The following is a 14,798-nucleotide window of genomic DNA, read 5'->3' on the forward strand; positions in this document are numbered from 1 at the left end:
AACAGTGTGTGGTGCAATTCCAATATACTCTATTCAGCCACCTAACAGGCTGTCTTGTTGCTTTCCACTAGGGAAAAGCCTAGCAGCACAAATGTTATAAGGCTGGTAAAACATTTTGACTTTATTTTATGCCCTGGTTAGCTATGACTGGCCTGATTATTACATTATAAAACCTAAAATCATAACTGGAGAAAACAACCTGTTGGCAGGATTAAACACTAATTGTTACAATGTCCTATATTAAATATGATCATAGTTTCTTTTTAGCAATTATTTTGATGTAAAATGTAACAAGTTTTCTTTCATGCCATATTAAGTCTGTATTTTTCTAATTGTGGATTTAAAAGATCTGCATCATTTTTATAGTTGAGAGTCATAGAATTATTGTGTCAATAATTTTAACCAAATCAAGTCCTCATGAAAGTGTCATATCCTAATCAGCCAAGAATGAAGACTATAAATTTTAAAATTATCATGATCACTATATGTTACTATAAAGAATAAGTAAATCTCAGTATAATTAAAGAAAACTAGTTCGCATGGATATCTAAACTTTCAAAAACTAAGTTGTCCATGACTCTGTGAAGGTTTCTGTTGGTGAATATAAATTTGTACCAAAGAACACACTTGTGAGACTATAATTAACAAGGGTAGGAGGAATTTATTTCAGTAAATCATTCTTTCTATTTTAAGAATTACACTTCAATGGCATTATATTGTAATGCCAGTGTTAATTAAAGTCAAACCTGAAAACTATATTCTACCCTCACACATCCCTTGACCAAAATACACGACCACTCGTGTTTGTTGGTCACAGATTCCAAGTAAAGACAGTCTTCTAGAGGAAATTATTGAACCTGTATTTTATCAGATCTCAAAGGGAAGAAGGTAGGATGATATCATTGAAAGTATAATTTTGGAATAAAAAAGTGATAAAGGAGACATTGATAAAAATTTCTGGCTAGTTTTTACTTTGCATGTTGTAAACAGAGTTCTTCTGAGTGAAAAGTCAAAGTTCCTCATCTCCAATGATCACACTCAACAGCATCCCTGGAATTCATGAGAAGTAATAGTGGACTTCTTCCTCCATGTGGGGCTGTTTCAGAGAGGGCTCTAGAACTACTTTGCCAGGATTTCAGAAATCCAGATTCTCTTGCTTATTTCTTCCTTTCACTAACTCCACTCATTATTTCCAAAGGGCACTAATTCTATATTTATTATCTACTCACAACACAAAATATTTCATAGGAGCATGGTGCTATTGGTAACAGCAAAACAAATAATAGAAATGCCCTCTAAAAATCCAGGTGGTCGGATACTGATGGGACTGGCTATATATTGCAGAAGGTATATTGGGTGTTCTAGTAGTATATTTTTTCTTCCCATTTGCCCCCAATAAAGTAATTAAAGGAAATGGTGCTAGTGAAATGTCCCTCTCTTACACATTATCTCAATCCTTTCCCACTGGTCCAGGCCAAAGACTGGTTGTGTTCATAATTGAGAAATATGAATGTGCATTGGGACAGTAAGCTGCACCATGTTGTCCATGTGTCAGGACTTGTCCCTTGCTTGTGCCCCAGTTGCAGTAAGTGGTGTGGTCAAGTCTTTGATCAAAACTGTGACCTTCTCCTTTCTCCTACTTATTTTCTCCACTTCTTATTTTCCTTGAATCTTAACAAGTTTTACCTAGTACCAGACCTCTGGATGCCTTTGCATCCTTTTCTGTTTGCTTATCTAGACTTCTTATTGCCTTTAGGTGCTTCCCAATTATAATTATGTTCCACCTGCAACAGCCGCTGTTTCTGCTGGGATCTTCCTGCCATCTATCATCTGATTGCTTAGATTTCTCAATTTGCAGGAATTCTCTAACACACCTCAGTTGGATTGGGAATTACCCCCTTTTCTTACTTTGGGATCCATCCCTAGTGGCCTCCTCTTTTCATTCAGGTCAGCCTAGTTTGACTGTCCAAAACTTCTCTATAAGTTCTGGTTTTCCATTATGGGTAAGAAGAAACATATGGGCAGAGGGACTATAAACAAGGAAGCAGTGAGAATCTGAACTTTGGGGTTGCCTTTACTGTAGAGTTGTCCTGAATAAATTGTCCATTCCTCTGTTCCTTTCTAAAGTGTAGAGAGGAGATTAGTGAAGCCTTGATTGATTTGAAGCAACGGTGTATGTCAGCACACAGGTAGTGACTGGAGGTTATTTTGAGTTTAACCACATGTTAGTAACTGTATTGGAAGCTTCTTTCTTGTTAATTCCTGGATTTGCCTTTCTTCTTCCCCTGTTGTAAAATTGCGTCCCTCTCCAAAACAGAGCATTTTTTTTTCCTGATGAGCAAAGCATGCCCATTAATTTCTCAGTGATGATTCATTAATCATGAAAGGGCATGTGCACCTCAGTAAAAGCAACTTCTTTAATTTAGTTTAACAAACATTTATGAAGTGTTTCATGTGCAGAACAAAGTGCTAAGCATGAGACCCGAAGAGACCCAATTTTGATGATATGTAAATTATTTTTTTGTTGGGATAAGTGTTTAATAAATTTTTCTGAATCAAATCTAATTGGCATAGACTTTATTATGGTTTTAAGTCTAGATAATAAATTATAGCATAAATCATTTAGTAATAAGCATAAAGACACATACTTGGATTTCCCAATAGGGAATGAATAACTTTTATTTAAGTAACTTTTCTATAGCTCATATTGTCATGTAAATAGTTCCAAATCAAGAATTAGGAGGGAGGAAGATGGCGGCAGAGTAAGTAGCAGTGTTGTCTGCTTGCTCCTATCATGAAAATCTTGGGATATGGACAGAGAGATGAGTGAGTGGGTACAAACTGTACAGACAGCTCGAGTGGGGAAGGGAGAGCGAGAGCGGAGTGGAAAAGGGCAGAAGGCTCACCAGCACTCTTGGGAGGAGTCGCTGGACCCACCAAGCCCCACGTTCCTACCTGACTGAACAGAGGGACAGCTGCAGACTGACTCACTGCTGGGAATCTGCTTGGAGACTGCTGCCTACTGTGAGTGCGGGAACCAGCGGAGTCCATAGGGAAAGAAGTGGCTGGAGGTGTGGGAGGACAGTGAGCAGCCCAGTCTATGGGAAGCTGTATGATCTGAATCTGGGTGGAGATCCCCCAGTGGGCTGGTGACCCCAGGTGCGCGCATCGCAGCACCACTTAAAAGAGAGGAGTGGAACTGGGCCAGGAGAGCTGCATTAGAAACACGGTCAGGTCAGGGCCCAAAGCAGGTGGGCAGAGCATGCAGGTGAACTGTGAGACGCTGCCACCCAGGGACAGTCACGGCCAGGTGCTGCAGTTTGGAACATAGAGACTTCTTGGGAGGAAGAGCAAAGGCAGGATCCAAAGCAGGGCAGGGACTAGGAACATGCGCACTGGATTGCCAACAGAACAGCATTACTAGAGAAGCTAAAGACTGCTGGAGGGTGCCGCAGGACAGGTGGGGAGAGAGACCCAACTCTGTGGCTCGCAGCAGATAGTTACATCAGGCCCCTGAGGGAGAGAAAAGCAGACATAGAAACCAGTCAGAGCTCCTCACAGCCACCCAACCAGGAAAATTTTTGAAACACATGAAATTTTGACCAGTGGTGGACCCAGAAAAAGAAGACTGCACACAAAGGCTGAACTGAGTAAAAACTTTCTTTTTAATTTTAATTTTTTTCTTTTTTTTAGTAATTGTTTTTCTCTCTGAACTATCCCTTTAATCTGTTTCATACCATCTCTCCCTACCATCCTTCATCTTTAATTTTTGTTTGTTTGTTTGTGTTTTGTTTAGCCTCCCTTTTACACTAAATATATAGCATATAACTACTATATACATCTAATACTATATACTACCACTTTCTTACTGTATCCTGCATTCTTCCCCCTCTCTTTTTTTATTAACATACAATGTAAATATTACTTACTGTCTCACAAAATCTTAACACTACTTACTACTATTATTACTCTATCATCCCCCCCTCTCAAAAATCATCCTTTTCTTCATTTAAAACAACCCTTATCCATTTCTCTTATAGTATAATAGCCCTAAACTCTCTACATTTATATTAATACTGGCTCATTTGTTGCCAATAGTGGGATAGAGGGTGGGGGATATATTTGAGGGTGTGGGTTTCTTGCCTGGGATGTGTGTTTATGTTTTTAACAGCATCTCCACAAAACAACTAAAGACAAGTTGTACAGAGTGACTCTCATTCCACTAGCCAGAGGGAAGGTCGCACCAAAGAGCATATGAAATATAACCAGATAGCATAAACAAATTACATAAAGGGTACCCAAAGAACATCAGGTTCGGGAGATCAAAGAGACTGCACCACTGAAACCCCCAGATCTCCTATAAAGAATCTCATATCTCAAAGGAAGAAAATCAAAGCAGACAAATCCAAAAAACAAACACAAACAAGAAGAATCCAACATGGGAAGACACAGAAACAACCTACCAATGAAGGAAAAGAGGAATCCCCAGAAAGAGAGGTAGATGGAATAGGCATAACCCAAATATCAGATATGAAATTCAAAAGAATGGTGGTGAAGAAGTTCAGTGTACTCAAAAACCTCAAAAATAACCACGACAACCTCCAATAAAGTTACCAACAGCTCCAAGAAAATTACAGGGAATATACAGAGAACTACACCAGCATAAAAAAGAACATAGAAACTATTAATAAGAACCAGGAAGAAATGAAGAATACAACCTCAGAACTGAAAAACACAGTAGAATCAATCAAAAGCAGGCTAAACGAAGCAGAGGATCAGATCAGTGAGCTAGAGGACAATGTAGAAAAAAAATTCCCAGACAATACAACAAAATAAAAAAATATTGAAAAAGTATGAAGAAGGTCTAAGGGAATCACAGGACAACATGAGACAAAATAATATCTGTATTGTTGGAATAAAAGAGGGAGAAGAAGAACAAGAGATAGAGAAGCTGATAGGAGAAGTAATGACAAAAAATTTTCCCAACATGATGAGAGAAAAAGTCATGCAAGTCCAAGAAGCACAGAGAGTCCCAGTGAAGAGGAACCCCAAAAGGCCCACTCCAAGGCACATCATAATTAAAATGACAACATTCAAAGACAAAGAGAGAATCCTAAAAGCAGCAAGAGAAAAACAGCAAAAAACATACAAGGGAGCTCCGATACAGCTATTGACCAATTTCTCAACAGAAATACTACAAGCCAGAAGGGAATGGCAAAAAATATTTCAGGCAATGAAAAACAAAGGCCTACAACCAAGAATACTCTACCCAGCGAGGCTCTCATTCAAAATGGAAGGTGAAATAAGGATTTTCTCAGACAAAGGAGAACTAAAAGAGTACATTTCCACCAAACCAGCATTGCAAGAGATGCTAAAGGGAATGCTTTAAGAAAAAAAAAAGAGAAAGAGAGGAACACGGGTACAAAGGAAAATGAATAAACACATGTCAATAATAACCTTAAATGTAAAGGGATTAAATGCTCCAATTAAAAGACATAGAGTAGCAGAATGGTTCAAAAACAAAATGCACATATTTGCTGTCTACAAGAAACACACATCAAAACAAAAGATTTACACAGATTGAAAGTAAAGGGATATAAAAAAGTATTCCAAGCAAATGGACATGAAAAAAAGCTGGGGTAGCAGTACTCATATCAGACAAAACGCATTTCAAAGCAAAAGCAATAAAAAGAAACAAAGAAGGACATTTCATAATACTTAAGGGAACAATTCATCAAGAAGATATAACACTGATAAACATATATGCACCCAACATAGGAGCACCCAAATACATAAAGCAAATACTAGAAGACCACAAGAAGGATATTAACAGCAACACACTCATAGTGGGGAACTTTACCAACCCATTATCAACAATAGACAGATCTTCAAAGCAAAGAAACACCAAGGATATACAGGCACTGAACAACACACTAAACCACATGGACTTAACTGATATACATAGAACTTTTCACCCCAAAGAAGCAAAATATAAATTCTTTTCAAATGCACATGGGATATTTTCAAAAATAGACCACAGGATAGGATACAAAACAAGCCTCAACACATTCAAGAAAATTGAAATTATATCAAGCATCTTTTCAGACCACAATGCCTTGAAACTAGAAATCAACCTCAAGGAAAAAGCTCAAAGACATCCAAACTCATGGAGAATGAATAACATTATATTAAATAATGAATGGGTTAACAATGACATCAAAGAAGAAATCAAGAAATTTCTGGAAACAAATGATAATGAACATACAACAGCCCAAAACCTATGGGACACAGCAAAGCAGTCCTGAGAGGGAAGTTCATAGCAATACAGGCATATCTGAAAAGGGTAGAAGAATCTCAACTAAAAAATTTAACCCTAAAGCTACAAGAACTAGAACAAGAACAACAAACAAAGCCTAGGGCAAGAAGAAGGAAGAAAATCAAGATCAAAGCAGAATTAAATGACATAAAGACTAAACAAACAATTCAAAAGATCAACAAAACTAGGAGCTGATTCTTTGAAAAAATAAACAAAATCAGTAAGCCTTTAGTCAGGCTCATCAAGAAAAAAAGAGAGAAGACCCAAATAATCAAAATCAGAAACAAAAAAGGAAAAATCATGATGATACCACAGAAATACAAAGGATTGTAAGAAATTACCACAAACAACTGTATGGCAAGAAATTTGACAACCTAGAAGAAATGGACAAATTTCTAGAAACATATAACCTTCCAAAACTGAATCTAGAAGAAGTAGTAAGTCTCAACAGACCAATAACAAAGAAGGAAATAGAAACAGTAATCAAAAATCTCCCAGCACACAAAAGCCCTGGACCGGATGGCTTCAGAGGCGAATTTTACAAAACATTTGGGGAAAAACTAACTCCTACCCTCCTCAAACTATTCCAAAAAATCCAAGAAGAAGGAAAAATCCCAAACTCTTTCTATGAAGCCAGTATTACCCTAATTTCAAAACCAGGTCAAGACACAACAGAGAAAGAAAACTAGAGGCCAATATAACTGATGAACATAGATGCTAAAATTCTCAACAAAATATTGGCAAACAGGATCCAGCAATACATTAAAAAGATCATACACCACGATCAAGTGGGATTCATCCCAGGGATGCAAGGATGGTTTAATATTTGCAAATTAATAAATATAATACATCACCTAAACAAAATGAAAGACAAAAATCACATGATCATATCAATAGATGCAGAAAAAGCATTTGATAAAGTACGACACCCATTTATGTTGAAAACACTCAGCAAAATGGGAATAGAGGGAGCATACCTTAACATAACTAAGGCTATATATGAGAAATCTGAAGCCAACATCATACATATCAGACAAAAACTGAAAACATTCCTCCTGAAATAAGGAACAAGACAAGGATATCCACTGTCTCCACTCCCATTCAATATAGTGTTGAAAGTCCTAGCCACAACAATCAGACAAGGAAAAGCAATAAAAGGCATCAAAATTGGGAAAGAAGAAGTAAAACTATAATTATGTGCAGTTGACATGATAGTATACATAGAAAACGCTACAAACTCCCCAGAAAACTACTTGATATACTAAGCGAATTTAGCAAAATAGCAGGCTACAAAATAAATACACAGAAATCTAAGGCATTTCTTTACACCAACAATAAAATATCAGAGACAGAAACAAACAAACAAAAATACCATGTACTATAGCAACAACAACAACAAAAAATAAAGTGCCTAGGAATAAACTTAACCAAAGAGATAAAAGAGCTGTGCTCTGAAAATTACGTAACATTGAAGAAAGAAATTAAGGAAGATACAACTAAATGGAAGCAAATACCATGTTCTTGGATGGGAAGAATCAACATCATCAAAATGGCCATACTACCCAAAGCAATTTACAGATTCAATGCAATCCCTATTAAAATACCAATGACATATTTCACAGACCTAGAACAAGTACTTCAAAAATTCATATGGAACCAAAAAAGACCCCGAATAGCAAAAGCAATCTTGAGACAGAAGAACACAGCAGGAGGAATCACAATGCCAGACATCAAACAATACTACAAAACCACTGTGATCAAAACAGTCTTGTACTGGCACAAGAACAGACATATAGATCAATGGAACAGAATAGAGAGTGCAGAAATAAATCCAGGACTATACAGTCAACTAATTTTTGATAAAGGAGAAAGGAATATAAAATGGTGTGCAAAGAGCCTTTTCAACAAATGGTTCTGGGAGAACTGGACAGGGACGTGCAAAAAAATGCAACTAGACCACCAACTTACACCACACATGGAATAAACTCAAGATAAGTAAAAGACTTAAATGTAAGATGTGACACCATAAAAGTCCTAGAGGAAAACATAGGCAGAAAAATTTCAGATATCCCATGTAACAATATTTTCATGGATACATCTCCTAAGGCAAGAGAAATAAAGGAAAAATAAACAATTGGGACTACATCAAACTAAAGAGTTTGCTCAGCAAAAGAAAACATTAGCAATATGAAAAGGAAACCAACCGTATGGGAAAACATATTTGCCAATGATATCTCACACAAGGGACTGATCTCTAAAATATATGAAGAGCTTATATGACTCAACATCAAGAAAACAGACAACCCAATTTAAAAGTGGGCAAAGGACCTGAACAAACACTTCTCCGAAGAGGACATACAGAAGGTCCATAGACACATGAAAAAATGCTCAACATCATTGGCCATCAGAGAGATGAAAATAAAAACCACAATGAGATACCTCTTTACACCTGTCAGAATGGCCATCATCCACAAATCAACAAACAAGTGCTGGCAAGGATGTGGAGAAATGGAAACCCTACTGCACTGTTGGTAGAAATGCAGACTGGTGAAGCCACTATGGAAAACAGTATGGAATTACCTCAAAACACTAAAAATGGAACTGACTTTTGAACCAGCATTTCCACTGCTAGGATTATACCTGAAAAATCCTAAAACCATAATTCAAAAGAACCTGTGCACCACTGTGTTCATAGCAGCACTGTTTACAATAGCTAAATGCTGAAACAGCCTAAGTGTCCATCCGTAGATGAGTGGATTAAAACACTGTGGTACATTTACGCAATGGAATACTATGCTGCAGAGAGAAAGAAGGAACTCCTGCCATTTGCGCCAACATGGATGGAACTAGAGAGAATTATGCTTAGTGAAATAAGCCAAGCAAAGAAAGAAAAATACCATATATCACCTAATACAGGAGACTAAAGGACAACATAAAGAAATGAACTAAATAGAACAAGGAGCAGAGTAACAGTCAATAGGGGAGAGGGGGTATGGAGAGAAGTAAGGGAAGGATTTAGTCAAGGAACGTGTATAAATGACTTATGGACATGGACAACGGGGAGGGATATGATTGTTTGAGAAGGGGTGGGCTTGGTGGGGGGGAGCAATGGGGAAAAAATGGGACTACTGTAATTGAAAAACCAAAAAAAAAAAAAAAAAAAGAAAGAATTAAACTCTGCAAAATATATTGGTTATGGCTTCCTTCTGTACTCTCTTTCTTTTCTGTTGAGGAATAATACAACGTTAAAAGCAGGGAAATACTCAGAGAAGGATGATGTTTGAGCAAAACTAGGATATGGTTTGAAAGTCATTTTAATTTAATTGTATGTTAGGTTATAGAATCATGGAACATTAGGACAGAAAATGACCTAGGGATCAAGTTCATTTCACCATTTTAGAGGTAAGGAGGCTCAAATTCAAGAGAGAAAATTTGATTTGTCCTAGGTTATCTGACTAGCTGGAATAAGAAAATAACTTTTAAGTCTGAAATGTTAGTCATGTCTCTCTGAATGCTAAGAAACAGAAAGTAATTCAAACTAACCTGAAATATTGTTGTCATGCTACTGGGAAGTAGGTTCATTGCAGTTATGATTTGATCTAAGGATACCAATGGTTTTAGTTTCACTTCTCTCTCTCTCACACACACACACACATGCACACACACTCACATACACCACACAGCCCAGGATGTGGCAATTTCCCATAGCATCAAGTCAAGAGACAAATAAATAAGGCACATCATCCTTTGGCAGCAATTTTACTCAACATTTCTGAGGGAAAGTTGAAGGATTTTACTAGTCAAAAAATGTGCAATGTTTTAAAAATAAAAATCAAAAGAAGCATAGGTAAATTATGACTTTACCCAGTTCCTATCATAAATTGGGAGTGCCCACCAGACCTTAGACTGTCAATTCCTTGAGCTCCTCATTTCCAGTTACCTTCATTTCTCTTTTATCATGGTTATCCCACTCCATAGAAATTCTTTATATCTGGAAGAATTTTGAATTCCTCTCCTTCTAAGGAACTATGGTATATATCCCATTTTCACCACTGTCTTCTATTCCCTAACTTACTCATTGAGAGCTCCATGTCCAGAAATCTCTTTCTTCTATCTATTAGCTTCCTTTCTCTGCTGTCTGTGGTTTAGGCATATTTTCTCTCCAAGGAGACACTGTCAATAAACCCAGTTCTGTTTTCCTATTGTCTGTTACTCTCTCTGTGCTGTGACCTTCAATCTCTCTCTATCTCCCCAAAGTCTACACTCCACCAGAACTAAAAGTTCTGGATGTTTCCTGAATGTGCCCTGCTGTTACAGGTTTTTGTTCCTTTGTGCCACTTTTTACTTGAAATACCTGTCATACAAAGATACATTGAATTTTAAAGTCATTCTGGGAAAGTTTCTATAAAAACCTTCACAATCACCCCCTAAATTAAATATTACTCACTTATTAAGTGCTTTACAGTGTTCCATGTTCATTATAGCAAGGCACACATTACACCTGTTTCCACATACTTGATTTTCATATCTACCTTCCCTTCCATGGCTGCTTAGTGAGCTCAGCAGTGGTGCAGTATCTAACATGTAGTAGGCAATAGATAAATATTTATTGAATGAAACTGAAATTTTTATTCCAAACATAAGGCATATGCAACTGTCATCCCCTTCCCTGCTTCCTTCTCTTGTTACTCGGAGATACAGAGTCACATGTGAGAACAAAATTTATTAGCTGTCTCCTCTATCTAGAGTTTTACATTATTAACTTTAGATTATGAGACTGGAAAAATAAGTTGTGCATGTGTGTGTGTTTAGAAAGAGATGGGTAAATAAATAATTTCAAGAGGTACTATTTTAGAAAATAACAATAATTCATTGGCACTTTTTAGTGCTTATAGATGTTACAGCTTATCAGATTTTTCAACATACTGTAACGTAAATAAGATTACCATTTTCTATAAAAGAACATTTTACACAAAGAAAAGGCTATTCCATATTAAGAGAATAAATTTTCCACTTTCTGATATTTGTGATTAAAATCAGTGCACAGAAATGTGAATATCTTGAATAACTTTAACATTTAATTTTATGAACTTTAAATTATTTTCTTGACACAAATATTACTTATAGCTACTCCCCTATAAATATCTAGTTAAACATTTAGCCCAAATATATAAATAGAATTTTGCTAAGCACTAAAGTCTAAGGTCTGTGAAAAATTTAGGGGAAAACATTGAGTTATACAAATTCATGATAATAAAGAAAAAGAATAACTAGGAAAACACATACCAAACCACTCACGGAAGTCCAAATGTGTGGTATATTTGTTTTCACACCAAAGACAGCTAGTTAATTATGTGAAGTAATGTGATATGTTTTAAAGTAATGAAACAATTCTATGGTGAAATCTATTGTAATTAAGATTGTAGTAGAACTTGCAGTATGTTAAAGTAATAAAATGAATTGTGTGCACATATAATTTTTGGGCACTCAAGAGTGAGTAAATTCATGGTTTATTATGTAATTTGCATTTACAAGTAGAATAATTCATAGTTTTTTATACCAATATTGTTGATATTTCATATAATTAGCAGTGGTGTTCAGGTAAATGTTTAATAAACACATTTCTGGGGGAAAAATCTCTGATTTTAATGTTTGCCAATTTCCATGGTGTAAATGCTCTTAGCATAGATAATTTCAAGTTATTGAGTGAGGTTACTGAACACAGAGTTAGAAAAAAAAAACCACATAGTTGGCTCCTGTGAGCTGAGCAGGCAGCTCCAGCCCACCACTGCCATACCCCTCTGCTTCTGTGGGTATCTTGTAGTAGACTCACAGTTTGGTTCAGATTTTTTTTCAATAAAGTGACAAAAGAAGCCATTAAATGTGTGGCAGACTGTGTTGAATAGCTATACTCAAGCTTCCTTCTCTCTCTCTGAATTTTCTCAATTATAAACAGTAAAGTTGAAGTTTGTTTATTTGTTTGTTTATGACTAAGCCTGAGGTAATGATTTTCTAATAATTGAGCTTTCTTGAGCATAGGTCTTAAACTGGGTCCCATTGTCTTTTTTCCTTGATAGGTCTTGGAAAAGGAGAAAATGAATGTCTAGCTGTAATTTAGAAAGTATAATCACACAATACTTTTTCTTCAGCTTTTTGAAAATTTTCCAGATGACATTATAGGTTAGTTTCTAAAGATCAAGTCTCTGAAGGGTTGCAAAAAGACTGCTTAGATTAAATATGAAATTTCTTCATCTGTAAGTTGATACAGTATAATATTGCAGAGAGAAACAACTTGATATTGGGGTCAATATCTATAATATGTAAAATACCTCCTGCTTAACTAGGCAATATTTTAGCTAATTTAAGCAAAAATTGTGCAAAGCCCCTAGTTACTTAAGTCAAAGTTAGCTTGAATGTTTTAAAATATTCAAATGGTTGCGCCTTCATCTTTTGCATACTATTTAAGGTCCTTGGAATTTCTCAGAGTGATACAACAAGCATGAAAAATGTTTGAGTCATATAGAACTGTCATTTTTTAGCAATCAGAGTTTACGTGTTTTTATTTTTATTTTTTAAACAATTATTTTATTTATTTATTTATCTTTAGAGAGAGGGGAAAGGAGAAAGAGAAGGAGAGAAACATCACTGTGTGGTTGCCTCTTATGCGCCCCCAACTAGGGACCTGACGTGCAACCTAATCATGTGCCCTGACTGGAAATAGAACCAGCGACACTTGGTTCACAGGTTGATGCTCAGTCCACTGAGCCACAGCAGCCAGGGCTATTTTTATTGTTTTGTTACAAGTTTTCTTGAAAGGGATTATCTTCCAGAACAACATAGTCTTATCAAACCTGAAAAGTTTTCTGCAGTAATTACCTTGTTCTTTAGATTTCTTTAAACCTCTTTCCCAAACTTGTGTATACAAGTCTCATGACATGCTCCTTGAAAGAAAAGTGGGGATTATGCAGTCAAGTATGGAAAAGGCTATATATACTTGTCTCCTTCTATAAAGTCAGGATGCAAATAAGAGTGTTAAAGACTCCTAGAAACCCTACAGAGAATACAAAATTAATATTTGTTTTAAAGCATTTTCTAATAATATTAATTATGGATCCTATTTTAATGTTATCCTCTTAACATCCATAAAACATAATTTTGGAAATATCCCCTTTAAAATCTGCCTGAAAAAAAATACTGAATTTTTACTTTTTAAACCAATATTATGCAATACATAGCCAACTTAAAATTTTAATAAGTTTCTAAATCTTCTAAGAAACTGGAAATAACCAAAATTGACTCAAAAGATATAGATATACTAAATAAAACAAGGATGATAGAAGGAATTCATTATGTTAAATTAGGGCCTTGCCTGTAAAAATACCAAAGATTTTCATGAATAAGTGTTTTAAACCTTCAAAAAACAAGTAATTCAAATTCAATTCAAATTGTTCAGGCATAGAAAATAAAGAAAACATTTCAATTCTTAAAAAAAAAAAAACAAAAAACTGACAGACACCACAAAAAAGAAAATGATAAATCATGTCACTTATGAATATTAATGTAAAACAGTAAATAAAATCCAGAAAATAAAATCCAGTACTACATTAAAAGAATAATGTCAAGAGCAAGTGAGGTTTGTTTCAGAAATGCAAGAATGTTTCGCAATATAAAGTCTCCTAGTACAATTGACTACATGTCAAAAAAGAAAAGCTATTTATAAAACAGGAAGAGAATGATAGTTCTTTATTTTTTTTCTTATTTTTAAGTATATTTTATTATGTTGTTACAGTAGTTTCAATTATTTCCCCTTGGTTCCCTTCTGCCCAGTACCCACCTTCCCTCCACTAATCCCACCCCCCTTAGTTCATGTCCATGGGTTGTGCATATACATTCTTTGGCTTCGCCCTTTCCTATATTATTCTTAACTTCCTCCTGTCTAGTTTGTATTTACCAATTATGCTTCTTAATCCCTGCGTGATTTTCCCTTTTCTCCTCCTTCCAGTTGATAACCCTCCAAATGATCCCCATACCTATGATTCTGTTCCTTTTCTGGTTTGCTTAGTTGGATTTTAAAGCTACCAAAGTCAAAGAGGTGCTCATCCGTGAGATGCTCTTCACCGACGACGCAGCCTTGACATCACACTCCGAAGAGGGACTCCAGCAGCTAGTCACTTGCCTTTCCCACACATGCAAGGAGTTCGGACTAGCCATCAGCCTGACGAAGACGAACGTTATGGCTCAAGGCACGGGGACTCCCCCATGCATCACCATCGACGGATACACCCTGGAGGTTGTCAACGACTTCACTTACCTCGGGTCCACCATCTCGAGCTCTCTGTCAGTTGACTTGGAGGTCAACCGGAGAATCACCAGGGCAGCCACAGTTATGGCCAAACTGAACCGGCGAGTGTGGAACAATTCCAGCCTCACTGAGAAAACCAGACTGCGCATCTACCAAGCCTGCGTACTCAGCACTCTCCTC

The sequence above is a fragment of the Furipterus horrens genome, unplaced genomic scaffold (genome assembly GCF_987537825.1).
Source record: "Furipterus horrens unplaced genomic scaffold, mFurHor1.1.pri manual_scaffold_7, whole genome shotgun sequence".
In the NCBI taxonomy this organism is placed as follows: domain Eukaryota; kingdom Metazoa; phylum Chordata; class Mammalia; order Chiroptera; family Furipteridae; genus Furipterus; species Furipterus horrens.